Genomic DNA, 12,687 nt, shown 5'->3' on the forward strand with positions numbered 1-12,687 from the left:
AAAAATTTTAAAAAGTCCAATAAAAATGTTTTAAAGATTATTTAAGTGTCAATAGTGTAGTAAAACAAAACCTAGGGAAACATTAAATAGAACATATTTTCATGAATAAATACGTATTGAAATAACTTATTCAAAATCAATGTTTCTACTACCAACCAAAAATTTTCATGCTACAGAATAACAGTTTAGCTTTCTTAGGGTGCCTGTGAAGAGATCAATAGGCGTCATTGTTAAAGTGGCCCCATTGTAGTATCTGTTAAAATACATTGACTTTAGTACAGGGTAGCTTCAGATTATTTTTACCATACATAATTCACTGTGCATAATATTCAAATTAAAAACATTCAAATGATAAGTATAAATCAGGTAACCTTAAAAATTCATTTTCTTAATTTAAAAGTGCTTTCCTTAGATAGCTAAGTCTCAAACTTGTTATTCCTGTCAATCATGTAATCAACATAAATTCTTCAATACTTTTAAGGAATAATGGAAGATATTAAACAGCAAATAAAGAAATATGACTGTGTCTAATCTGCCAACCTAGGTGGTAATAAATATCTATGTGTGTGTATATTATGCACATTTTTATAAAGACATACTAGAGGTCTAGTGCACAAAATGCATACATGTGGGTGGATGCCCTCAGCCCAGCTTGCTTCCTCTCACAATCCAGGACCCCTTGGGGGATGTTGGGCCTAAACTGGCAGTCAGCCATCCCTTTCACAATCCGGGACGCTGCATGCATCATTGACCATACTTTTCATGCAGGTGAAATGTATCTTGCTGTTGTATGGACACCCACATTTTTTTGCTGATTATAAAAAGTAGTGCATAACATGATCCTTCTGAGGCAGTACTGCCATTTTCCCCATCTTATGGGTGGAAAAACAGAAGCAGAAAGAAGTTAAGTAATTAACTTTGTCACACAGCTATAAGTGACAGAATCAGGACTGATAAAAAAAAAAAATGCGCAAGCCAGAGTCCATGGATGCATCATCTTGTTTTTGTTTATTTGTTTGTTTTTCAGTATAAGATAGCCTTGCCAGGTTTTAATTTTTAAATCTAAGAGACTGTTCCCAAATATTGGGTAAGGTCCCTAGGCCTGGCAAGCAATCAGGGCCATCTGTGTGGTGACCAGTGGGTGGAGCGATTGAAGGCCCCCACTGGCACGTGCCTTGGAAGCCCCAGCCTCCCAATCGCTGCTGTCACTGGTTGCCTCTCTCTCAGGGTGGGAGGGCAGACACTCAATGCAGGAGCTGCCCCGACTGGTGGTAAGTGTGTGTTATAGAGACCAGTTGTTCTGCTGGTCGTTCTGCTGTTTGGTTGATTTCGATATTAGGGTTTTATTATATAGGATATCCATATATAGTACATGATATCTATTAATTTATATACTTTTGTATGCACCAAGTATCACTAGTATTTCTAACCTAAAACACGGGTTTAAAAAATTATTTTGATGGATTTTGAGTTTGAAAGTTTCTGGGGCAAAGAGGAGTTAGGAAAAGAAAGTTTTTATTTTTAAGGATTTTGTAGTATTTGAATTTTATTTTACACATGTGTATGTGTTAACTAGTCAAATAATATAAAAATTAAGACTTTTGTATAAAATTCATATATTTAAAAGAACTATAATTGACTTTCCAAGACAAAAAAGATGTATGAAAAGTTTAGGAAAAAACCTCCACCTCCAAAATATTATAAAAATACGAGAATTGAACAAATGACATCTGTGAAAAGCATATGAATTTTTATCAAATGAATGCTACTGACATGAATGCTAGTGAGTTCTTTTGAGACTTAGCATAATTGAAGTTGTCTAGGCATGTTTCATACATGAAATTAGACTCCAATCATTGTAGATTATTGTATTAAAAACAAATTTTGTTTAGAAAGAGATTGAATTTCCCAGCATTCTTCTTCTGTTTGTTTAGAAGAGTTGGATTCACTTTCACTTTGTCAGAATCTATTGTGGTTTTTTTTCATTAACATTCAGTTATTCTTGTAATTAAGTTTTGTGTGTGTAATTTGTGTTTGCTATATAAGTCTGAAGTAATTAAAATGCCTATACTTGAGCTCATTTTAATATTTTCAAGACTGTATTGCCTTATTTTAATTAAACTGGTACGCTTAAATAGGTAGAAGAGGAATTAATATTTCCTCTTCTACTATGAACTAGATTAAAATTTATTTTTCAAGTTATTTTAATTTCTATTAATATATAACTTGGAAGATACCGTAAAATTATTATTTCAAAAATTTTGAAATTTTTCTTTTCTCAATTTGATATAGACAATAGTTTTAATATATTTTTTATTTTTTAATATATTTTATTGATTTTTTACAGAGATAAAGGGAGAGAGATAGAGAGTTAGAAACATGGATGAGAGAGAAACATTGATTAGCTGCCTCCTGCACAGCTCCTATTGAGGATGTGCCCGCAACCAAAGTACATGCCTTTGACTGGAATCGAACCTGGGATCTTTCAGTCCGCAGGCTGATGCTCTATCCACTGAGCCAAACCAGTCTCGGCAGTTTTAATATTTTTAAAAAAGAAAATAACGAGTTTCATCATAAATTCTCTTCATCTTTCTCCCCCTCTTTTTATTTTTTTTAAATTTATTAAAGTAAGTTTTCATTTATTTTTTAGAGATAGAGAAAGGGAAAGTGATAAAGAGAGAGAAATATTAATGAGAGAGAAACATCATCAATCAGCTCCCTCCTGTACACCCCCTACTGGGATCAAATCCAAAACCACTGCATGTGCCCTGACCAGGAATTGAACTGTGATGTCCTGCTTTATAGGTCAATGCTTAATCACTGAGCAACACCAGCCTGGCTCCCTCTCTTTTGAAAATAACTACATTTTCTTTTCAATATGTGTTATTTGGATACTGTTTTAGTATTAATGAATAAACTTGCTTACTGAGTAACGTAGACTTCACTAACATTGAAATCATCTTCTCTGTGAAGAACACTATCAAAAATTACATGACAGGAATAGACTGTCGAATCTCAGAGTGATGTTGGAGTTAGTGGATGGGTGGGAAGAGATCAACTTAAGAACTTACAGTATATACATGTATGCATAACCTATAGACACAGACAATAGGGTCATGAAGGCCTGGGTTTAGGCTAGATGGGGTCAATAGGAGAAAAAGAAGGCCATATGTAACACTTTCAACAATAAAAATTTTAAAAGAAAGAATTAGATGACAATTCAGACAATAGTGTGGTGAAGGCCTAGCCTGGGAGGAGGGGTGTAAACAGGATGAAATTTGGGGACATCTGTAATACTGTCAATAAAGAAAAATGAAATAATTTTAAAAGAATTAGGTGTCAAGACACAGGCGGGGAAAATATATTTATGAAACAGTCATCTGCTAAAAAACTATTACCCCAAATAAACAAAGACCTCCTAAAACAAAAGAAAACAAACAGCCCAATTAAAAAAATGTGCCTCACAAAAGAAGCCATACAGATAGCACATAAATATATGAAAAGATACTGCACACCATCTGTCACCAGGGAAATGCAATTTAAAAAAAAAATGAAACATCATGGTAAGTGAACAAAAAATGCAGATACAAAAGGTCACATATTATATGATTTTATTTATATAAATGTCTAAAATATGTAATCTACAGAGTTAGAAGGTTAGTGGGTGCGAGGAATTTGAGGAAGTGGAAATGGGGAGTGACTGCTACAGGGTATGGTATTATCTTTAGAGATTTTATAACATTATAAAATTATATTGCAGTGATGGTTGAAAATATACTTTACATGCTTTAAGTGGATGAATTTTTGGCATGTGAATTTTATCTCAATAAAGTTTTTAAAAATAAGAAGGATGGAATGATAAAAAAGATAAAATAACTATGAGATGCCATTTCTTTCTTGTACCTATTATAATGGCTCATATGTGAAATACTGACAACACCAAAAACTGGTGAAAATGTGTTGCACCAGGAAATTTTATACACTGCTGGTGGGAATGCTTAGTCACTTTGGAAAAGAACTTGGCAACTTCTTAGAAAACTAAACATACACTTAACCATATGAACCAGCAAACACACTCCTTGGTATCTCTCCAAAGGAGTTAAAAATTGATGTTAGGAAGGTGAAGAGATTAGCTAAAGAACATATATGCATATCCCTTGGGCACTAAGAACAGTGTGGTGAAGGCCAGAGGGAGGGGGACCAGGGGTTGGGTGGAGGTAGGCAAAGAGGGGGGACAGGAGGACATCTGTAAAGTATCAAATTTTTTTTTTAAAAAAGTTCCTATCTAATAAAAAGATAATATGCAAATTAACTGTCACTCCATCACAAAGCTGGTGGTGTCCATAGCCACAAGATGGTGGCACTCAGTCCTCTTAGCCCTGCTGGAGTTCCCCAGTCCCAGGGTGGGCAGCGGCTAAGAGTGGTCAGCATGAGCGGTCTGGAGGAATGCTTGCTTCATCGCTACAGTGACAAGGCAAGTGGCAAGTGTTCTACCCTGGCCACGGAGGGCCTCTGCGCAGTGGGCATGGAGCAGCTGGGGGAGGGGTAATTTTGAGGGGGGGAACGCTTGCGTCATCACCCTAGCGAGAAGGCAAGCATTCCACATCCAGTCACAGATGGACCTTTTGGCCATGGAGAGCCTCTGGGTAGCAGGCGTGGAGCAGCCAGGTCCGGCAGAGAGATACTGGTGCATGCATTCATGCGCAGGGCTACTAATGTTAACATAAAAATTGTGATGTGGATGTTTATAACAGCAAATAAATAAATAAATATGGAGGTACTCATCAAATTTGGAAGCAGCCACGATATCCTTCAGTAGGTGAACAGATAAACCATTTACTAGTATCTATACAATAGTATGTCCAGACAATGCGATATTACTCAGTGGTTAATGAACTATTAAGCTATGAGAAGACATGGTGGAATCTTAAATGTATATTTCTGTGTGAAAAAAAGCTGATTTTAAAAATCTACATACTGTGTTATTCCAACTATAGAATATTTTGGAAAATGTGAAACTATGTGAATAAAAACATCACTGGTTGCCAGGAATTGGGGTGGGGAGGGATAAATAGCTGGGTCCCGGATAACTTTTAGGGAAGTGAAACTACTCTGTATGATACAATCATGATGGATAATATCATACATTTTTCTAAATCCATAGAATGTACAAGACATATAATGAACTGTAATGTACTAGTACTAGTAAATTATGGACTTTGGATGCTTACAATGAGTCAATGTAGAGTAATCAGTTGAATAAATGTACACTCTGGTAGGGGATTTGGATAATGGAGAAGAATCTGCATGTGTGGAGGCAGGATCCAAATGCTGGACTGGTCTCCACAAACATATTTATTTTTTAATTAGAGCTAAGAAACAATATCACCTTTAGTTCTGTGTAATATTTAATTTTCCTTATTACATAACTCAGTTATTTATTATTTTACCCTTAGCTACTATTTCTCTTTCTATTTATACCCAAATTCTTTCAGTATTCTGTTGAGTAGAAATAGTGAGAGTGAGCATCCTTGTCCTTATTCTTCATCTTAGAGAAAAAAACTTTCAGATTTTCACCATAGACTATGTTAGCTGTGGCCTTTGTTATGTTTAGGTGCATTTCTTCTATTCCTAGTTTGTTGAGAATGTTTTAAATTATAAAAGTGTGACTCAATTTCATCAAATGCTTTTTCTGCATTTATTTATATATCTATGTGGTATTTATCCTTCATGATGTTAATGTGGTATATCATATTTAGTGATTTTCACAGGTTGAAACACTCTTATATCTTAGGGATAAATCGCACTTGGTCATAGTGTAGATTCTTTTAATGAGCTGTTGAATTTGGTTTGCTATAAATTCGTTGAGGATTTTTGTATCTATTGGGTCGGCAGCTAAGTAATTGCGGGTTTCACACATATATGGCTTCAGTTGAATTTTTAGTTTGCAGACGTAGTACAAATGTAAAACACATTTTGTTATTTGATAGTTGGCTATTCAGCTGTTAATCAGTAAAAAAAGTTTTTTGATCTGTTTTGTAGTTTTCGTTTGGCGTTCGTTGAAAAATGGAAAATCAAAAGGAACATTTTTGTCATATTTTGCTTTTTTATTTCCGCAAAGGGAAAACGCATCGCAAGCTCATAAAAAGTTATGTGCTGTTTATGGTGACGAAGCCTTAAAAGAACGGCAGTGTCAAAATTGGTTTGCCAAATTTCGTTCTGGTGATTTTTCACTCAAAGATGAAAAACGCTCTGGTCGTCCAGTTGAAGTTGATGACGCCCTAATCAAAGCAATAATCAATTCGGACTGTCACAGTACAACACGTGAGATTGCAGAGAAGCTTCATGTATCACATACATGCATTGAAAATCACTTAAAACAACTTAGCTATGTTCAAAAACTCGATACATGGGTTCCTCACGAACTGAAAGAATCACAGTTAACGCAACGCATTAGCAGCTGCAATTTGCTAAAGAAACGTAATGAAAATGATCCATTTTTAAAACGACTGATAACTGGCGATGAAAAATGGGTTGTTTACAACAATATCAAGCGGAAAAGATCGTGGAGCAGGCCAGGTGAACCAACTCAAACAACATCAAAAGCTGATATTCATCAAAAGAAGGTTTTGTTATCAGTTTGGTGGGATTACAAAGGAATTGTCTACTTTGAACTCTTACCACCCAACCGAACGATCAATTCTGATGTCTACATTGAACAACTAACGAAATTAAACAATGCAGTTGAAGAAAAGCGGCCCGAATTGACAAATTGAAAAGGTGTTGTATTCCATCATGACAATGCAAGGCCACACACATCTTTGGTCACTGGGCAAAAATTAATGGAGCTTGGTTGGGATGTTTTGCCACATCCACCATATAGTCCTGACCTTGCACCATCTGGTTACTTTTTGTTTCGATCTTTACAAAACTCCTTGAATGGTAAAAATTTCAATAATGATGATGATGTCAAATCGTACCTGATTCAGTTTTTTGCTAATAAAAACCAGAAGTTTTTTGAACGTGGGATTATGATGCTGCCTGAAAGATGGCAAAAGGTCATTGATCAAAATGGGCAATACATTACAGAATAAAGTTATTTAGTTCCATGAAAAAATTGTCTTTGATTTTCTTTTTAAAATCCGCAATTACTTAGTTGCCGACCCAATATATTTCTCAGGGATATTGGTCCAAATAAAATTTTCTTTTCTTATACTGTTTTTGTCTGGATTTGGTATACAGACTCATTTTGTAAAATGAACTTGGAAGTTTTCAATCCTTTTCAATTTTGAAGAGTGTTAGAAGGATTGCCCTTAATTTTTTTTTTTTTTTATTAAATGTTTGGTAGAGTTCACAAATAAAGTCATTACATTTTATTTGTTGGGAGGTTTTTTTGTTTTGTTTTATTTTGTTTTAACATAGACTCATTCACTTTCCTATTATTAGTATGTTCTTATTTTTGATTTTTTATGATTCAGTCTTGGTCGATTTATGTTTCAAGGAATTTATTCATTTTTGAAGGTTATTATACTTGTTGGCATACAATTGTTAATAACAGTATTTTTTTCAGTTGTCTGTTGCCTTTAACATCTAAATAGATAACATATTCTTCTATAATTATGATATGGAAATGTCTATGACAAAATAGATATATTTCTTATAGGAAGGAATGGTCAAGTTCACCCACAGATTTAAACAGCAGCAACTATGCAGCAGGGTGTGATCAGTGTTTGAGGACAGAGGTAAATATCTGCAATCTGTGCATTTCTTTTATTTCTTCTTTTAGTGCCTGATTTACCATGTACAATAGTACTGATTTACCATGTCTTGTTCTCCTTAAATTCTCCTGACTTCCTTTGGATTTCACATATTGCCACACAGCCTTCTGAACTGTCAATAACTTTGCAGTAGCTGGAGGAAAGTTTTCTTTGAGAATCTGGTTTACTATGAGATTCCCCTCAGCCTGCCAGACAAACATCCTTTGGGAATAGCAGAGAGGAAGAAGCCCGGGAATTCCGCTGAGCAGAGGTGCTGCTGCGTCTGGGCTCCAGGACACCATGCCCTGCTGTCACCTACCCTGTTATCATTTTTTGTAATTTCTGTTGTATCAATTGTGATGTCTCTACTTTCATTTCTAATTTTATATATTTGTGTTTTGTCTTTATTTTTCTTAGTTTAACTGTAAAGTTGTCATTTTTGCTTATCTGTTCAAATAATCAGCTGTTATTAATTCATTATCTCTTTGTTTTCTGGTCTCTCATTTATTTCTGCTCTGATCTTTGTTATTTCCTTCCATCTGCTAACTTTGAGTTTCATTTGTTCTTCTTTTTCTAGTTCTTTGAAGTGTAAAGTTAAGTTGTTAAATTGATATGCTTCTTCTTCTGTAATGTAGGTGTTTATCTATATAAACTTCTCCCTTAGTGCCGCATTCGTTTTGTCATATAAATTTTGTTATGTAATATTTTTACTTTTGTCTCAAGATATTTTATTCATAAAATATAATAAAATTAAAGCAATAATTTTAAGAAGTCCCAACAAACAAAAGTCCTGAACTGGATGGATTCACAAGTAAATTTCAGCAAACATTCAAAGAACACCTATCCTTCCTAAATTATTATAAAATCTTCATGAGGAAGGAACACTTCCAAGATCATTTTATGAGGCCAACATTTTCCTAATTTCAAAACCAAATAAAGACATGAAAAAGAAAGAAAATTATAGCCCAGTATCTCTGATGAAGATAGATGCTAAAATCCTCAACAAAATATTAACAAACCGGATCTAGCAATATATTAAAACGGTCATATAGGCCCGGCTGGTCTTGCTCAGTGGTTGCATGTCAACCTATGAAGCAGGGGGTCACTGTTTGATTCCCAGTCAGGAAATATGCCTAGGTTACAGGCTTGATCCCTAGTAGAGAGCCTGCAGTAGGCAGTCAATTGATGATTCTCTCATCATTGATGTTTCTGTCTCCCTCTTCCTTCCTCTATTAAGTCAATAAAAATATATATATATTTTTAAATCTTACAGCATGATGAAGTGGGAATTATTCCGGAAAGGCAAGGTTGGTATAAAAGCCACAAATCAATAAACATGATACACCACATAAACAAAATGAAGGGTAAAAACCACAAAGTCATATCAATAGGTACAGAAAATGCATTCTATAAAATCCAACACCCAAATATAATAAAAGCTCTCAAAGTGTGAATAGTAACATAATAAAGCCATATATGACAAACCCATAGCAATGTTATACTCATCTAGAGGCCTGGTGCACAAAATTTGTGCATTTGGGGGGGTTCCCTCAGCCCAGCCTTCACCCTCTTGCAGTCCGGGAGTGCTCAGGGGATGTCTGACTGATGTCTGGCCTAAGCCATCAGTCAGACATGCTTAGTGCTGGTACAAAGGTGAGAGAAGCTCCTACCACTACGTCTGTGCTTGCCATCCATGAGCCTGGCTTCTGGCTGAGCGGTGTTTCTTCTACATTGAACATCTGCCCCCTGATGGTAATTGTGCATCATAGTGACAGGTCATTCCACCATTCAGTCCATTTGTATATTATGGTTTTATTATATAGGATGGGCAAAACAACTAAAAGCATTTTCCTTAAGATCAGAAACAAGACAGAGATGTATGCTTTCACCACTCTTATTCAACATACTAATGGAATCCCTAGCCGTAGCAGACAAACAGAAGAAATAAAAGTGAACCAAATTGAAAAGGAAGAGGTAAAATTGTCACTATTTGTATATGACATACTGTTTATAGAGAACCCTAAAAATTCCACAAAAACTTTATAGAACTGATAAATGAATTTAGTAAAGTAGAAAATACAAGAATAAAAATCCAGAAATCAGTTGCGTTTTTATATTCCAATAAACTGTCAGGAAGAGAAACTAAAAAAATAATCCTATTTAGAATTGCATCAAAAAATAAAATACCTAGGAATAAATTTAACAAGTATGTAAAATAGCTGCCCCCATGTGGTTAAAGTCCTACCCCCATGTGGACACAAAATGGCCACCACAAGATGGCCAACAGGGGAGGGCAATTGGGAGAGACCAGGCCTGTAAGGGAGGGCAGTTAGGGGCGATCAAGCCTGCAGGGGAGGGCAATTAGGGGTGACCAGGCCAGCAGAGGAGGGTAGTTGGGGGTGATCAGGCCTGCAGGGAAGGGAAGTTGGGGGGACCCAGACCTGCAGGAGAGAGCAGTTAGGGGTGACCAGGCTGGCAGGGGAGCAGTTAGGCATCAATCAGGCTGGCAGGGGAGTGGTTAGGGGGTTATTAGACTGGCAGGAAGAAGCAGTTAGGGACAATCAGGAAGACAGGCAGGCGAGCAGTTGAGAGCCAGCAGTCCTGGATTGTGAGAAGCATGTCTGACTGCCCGTTTAGGCCTGATCCTAAACGGGCAGTTGGACATCCCTCAAGGGGTCCCAGATTGGAGAGGGTATAGGCTGGACTGAGGGACACCCACCCCGGTGCACAAATTTTGTGCACCAGGCCTCTAGTCTATATATATATAAAGAGCCAGGGGCCATAATGTTTAAAACAACTGAAAGGATGAATGAATGCCAGGCTGCGAGCAGCAGGCTCAGGTCAGTGGAGAAAGGTGAGTGGACTGAAATGCTGACCTCTCAATCCTGTCCCTTCCCACCTCCTGTAGACTGCTAAGGGGGCTGTGGGCCATGGGATGCAGTGGCACCTTGGCGACCCAGCCATGACTGCTGAGGGGGCTGTGGGCCCCAGCCAGGGCATGGTGGAACTCTGGGTCTTGATTAATCAGGGGCATAGCCAGCCTTCAAACTGGACCCTACCAGGGTGGAGGAGAGATCCCCATTCCTCGCAGAATTGGATGGTGGATAGGTTACTATCAGTGGTCTGACAGCCAGGAATCCCATTCACCTGCACCCTGACCTCTGGCAATCAAACAGGCAGAGACACTTAGAGGCATTCAGGTTGGCAGGGGAGAGCAGTTAGGGGTGAAATTAGGCCAGCAGGGGAGGGTAGTTAGGGGTGAGATCAGGAAGGCAGGCAGAGAGGTTAGGGCCAATCAGGCAGGCAGACAGAGGCAGTTAGGAGCCAGCGGTCCCAGATTGCAAGAGGGATGTCTGACTACTGGTTTATTTGGGCCAAAACTGGCAGTCAGACATCCCCTAAGGGGTCCCCAATTGGAGAGGGTCCAGGCTGGGCTGAGGAAACACCCCCATCCTGTGTACAAATTTTGTGCACCGTGCTACTAGTATCTGAAGAAACCCAAAACTCTAATTTAAAATAATATATGCACCTCTATGTTCATTGCAGTGTTATTTACAATAGCCAAGATTTGGAAGCAGCCCAAGTGCTCATCAGCAGATGAGTAGATAAAAAAAGCTGTGGGACATTTACACAAAGGAATATTATTCAGCCATAAAAAGGAAAGAAATCTTATCTTTTGTGATAGCATGGATGGACCTGGAGAGTATCGCACAAGTGAAAGAAGCCAGTTAGAGAAAGACAAATATCATATGATTTCACTTACGTGTGGAACCTAATGAACAAAATAAGCAAACAAACAAAATAGAAACAGACTAATAGAAACAAAAAACAGAGTCCTGTCAGATGGGTGGGAATTAGGGGAAGGGTGAAAAATATTAAAGAATTAAGAAAAAAAGAATCATAGACAACAGTAAGCTGATTATAATAGGGAAAGGGTGTTGGGAAGATAGAAGATGATAAAGGGGGAATAAATGAAGAAGGAAAGCAATTGAGTTTGGATGGTGTACACAATACAACATATAGATGATGTATTATATAATTACACACTTGAAACCTATATAATTTGATTAACCAATGTTACCCAACTAATTGCAATAATAATTTTAAAAGATACTTTATATATATTTTTATTTAATAAAGTTTTATTTTTCAAAATGTACAGCTGGTGAGACCTGTTGTTCATGTGTCTGCTCTAGCAGCTGGGGCATCCCAACCTTTGGTGTTTCTTTTGTAAATCACTTGAGCTCTGTGCTTTGAGACTAGTTTAATAAATCCTTTACTGGGGAGATCCTGAAGGGCTACCCTGCAAGGAGTCACAAATCTTCAATCTCTTGGAGACCACAGCTGGTGTCATAGTTTGTCCTTGGGAGCTTCCTTACAGATTTTGTTATATGTGGCTTTGACAAAGAAGACCGAGTTATTGAGCTTGTCCTTTGGACCACTTCTTTTTGGTCTTGCCCCCTGATTTATTCACTGGGTCTTTCTCTTTCTTGGCTGACTTTACAGCATCTTTCTTCTGGTTGTTATCCTTGGGCAGCATTGCGGGACTCGGAGAGCAGGGCACTGCTGCTGCCTCATCAAGATGTTGGCCCAGAGAGCTGATTTTTTAAATTTATTTTTGGCCCATTGGTTATTTAGTAATATGCTGTATAATTTCCACATATTTTTGAATTTTCCAATTTCGCTTCTGTCATTCATTTCTACTTTTATACCGGAAAAAACACTTGATGTGATTTCAACCAAATTTAAGACTTGTTTTCTAATCTAAGATGTGTTCTATTCTCTGGAATGTTCCTTGTGCTCTTGAGAAGAATGTGTATTCTGCTGCTGTTGTGTGGAATGCTGTTAGGCTTATTTGATCTATCATGTAATTCAAATACACTATTTCCTTACTTCATTCTGTCTGAATGTTTTATCTATTATTGAAAGT

At 37.1% G+C, this 12,687-nt stretch overlaps 2 pseudogenes across 2 annotated transcripts; both read right to left on the minus strand.

The window, feature by feature from the left end:
- Window positions 1-7,723: 7,723 nt before the first annotated feature.
- Window positions 7,724-8,059, minus strand: LOC311615444 (bolA-like protein 3; annotated as a pseudogene). The gene has a single exon. The product of its transcript is annotated as a bolA-like protein 3 (transcript).
- Window positions 8,060-11,936: 3,877 nt separating this feature from the next.
- Window positions 11,937-12,297, minus strand: LOC311615445 (small ribosomal subunit protein eS25-like; annotated as a pseudogene). Its single transcript has one exon. The product of its transcript is annotated as a small ribosomal subunit protein eS25-like (transcript).
- Window positions 12,298-12,687: the final 390 nt, after the last annotated feature.

This window comes from Pipistrellus hanaki (genome assembly GCF_964339955.1).
Source record: "Pipistrellus hanaki genome assembly, chromosome: X".
Taxonomy (NCBI): Eukaryota; Metazoa; Chordata; class Mammalia; order Chiroptera; family Vespertilionidae; genus Pipistrellus; species Pipistrellus hanaki.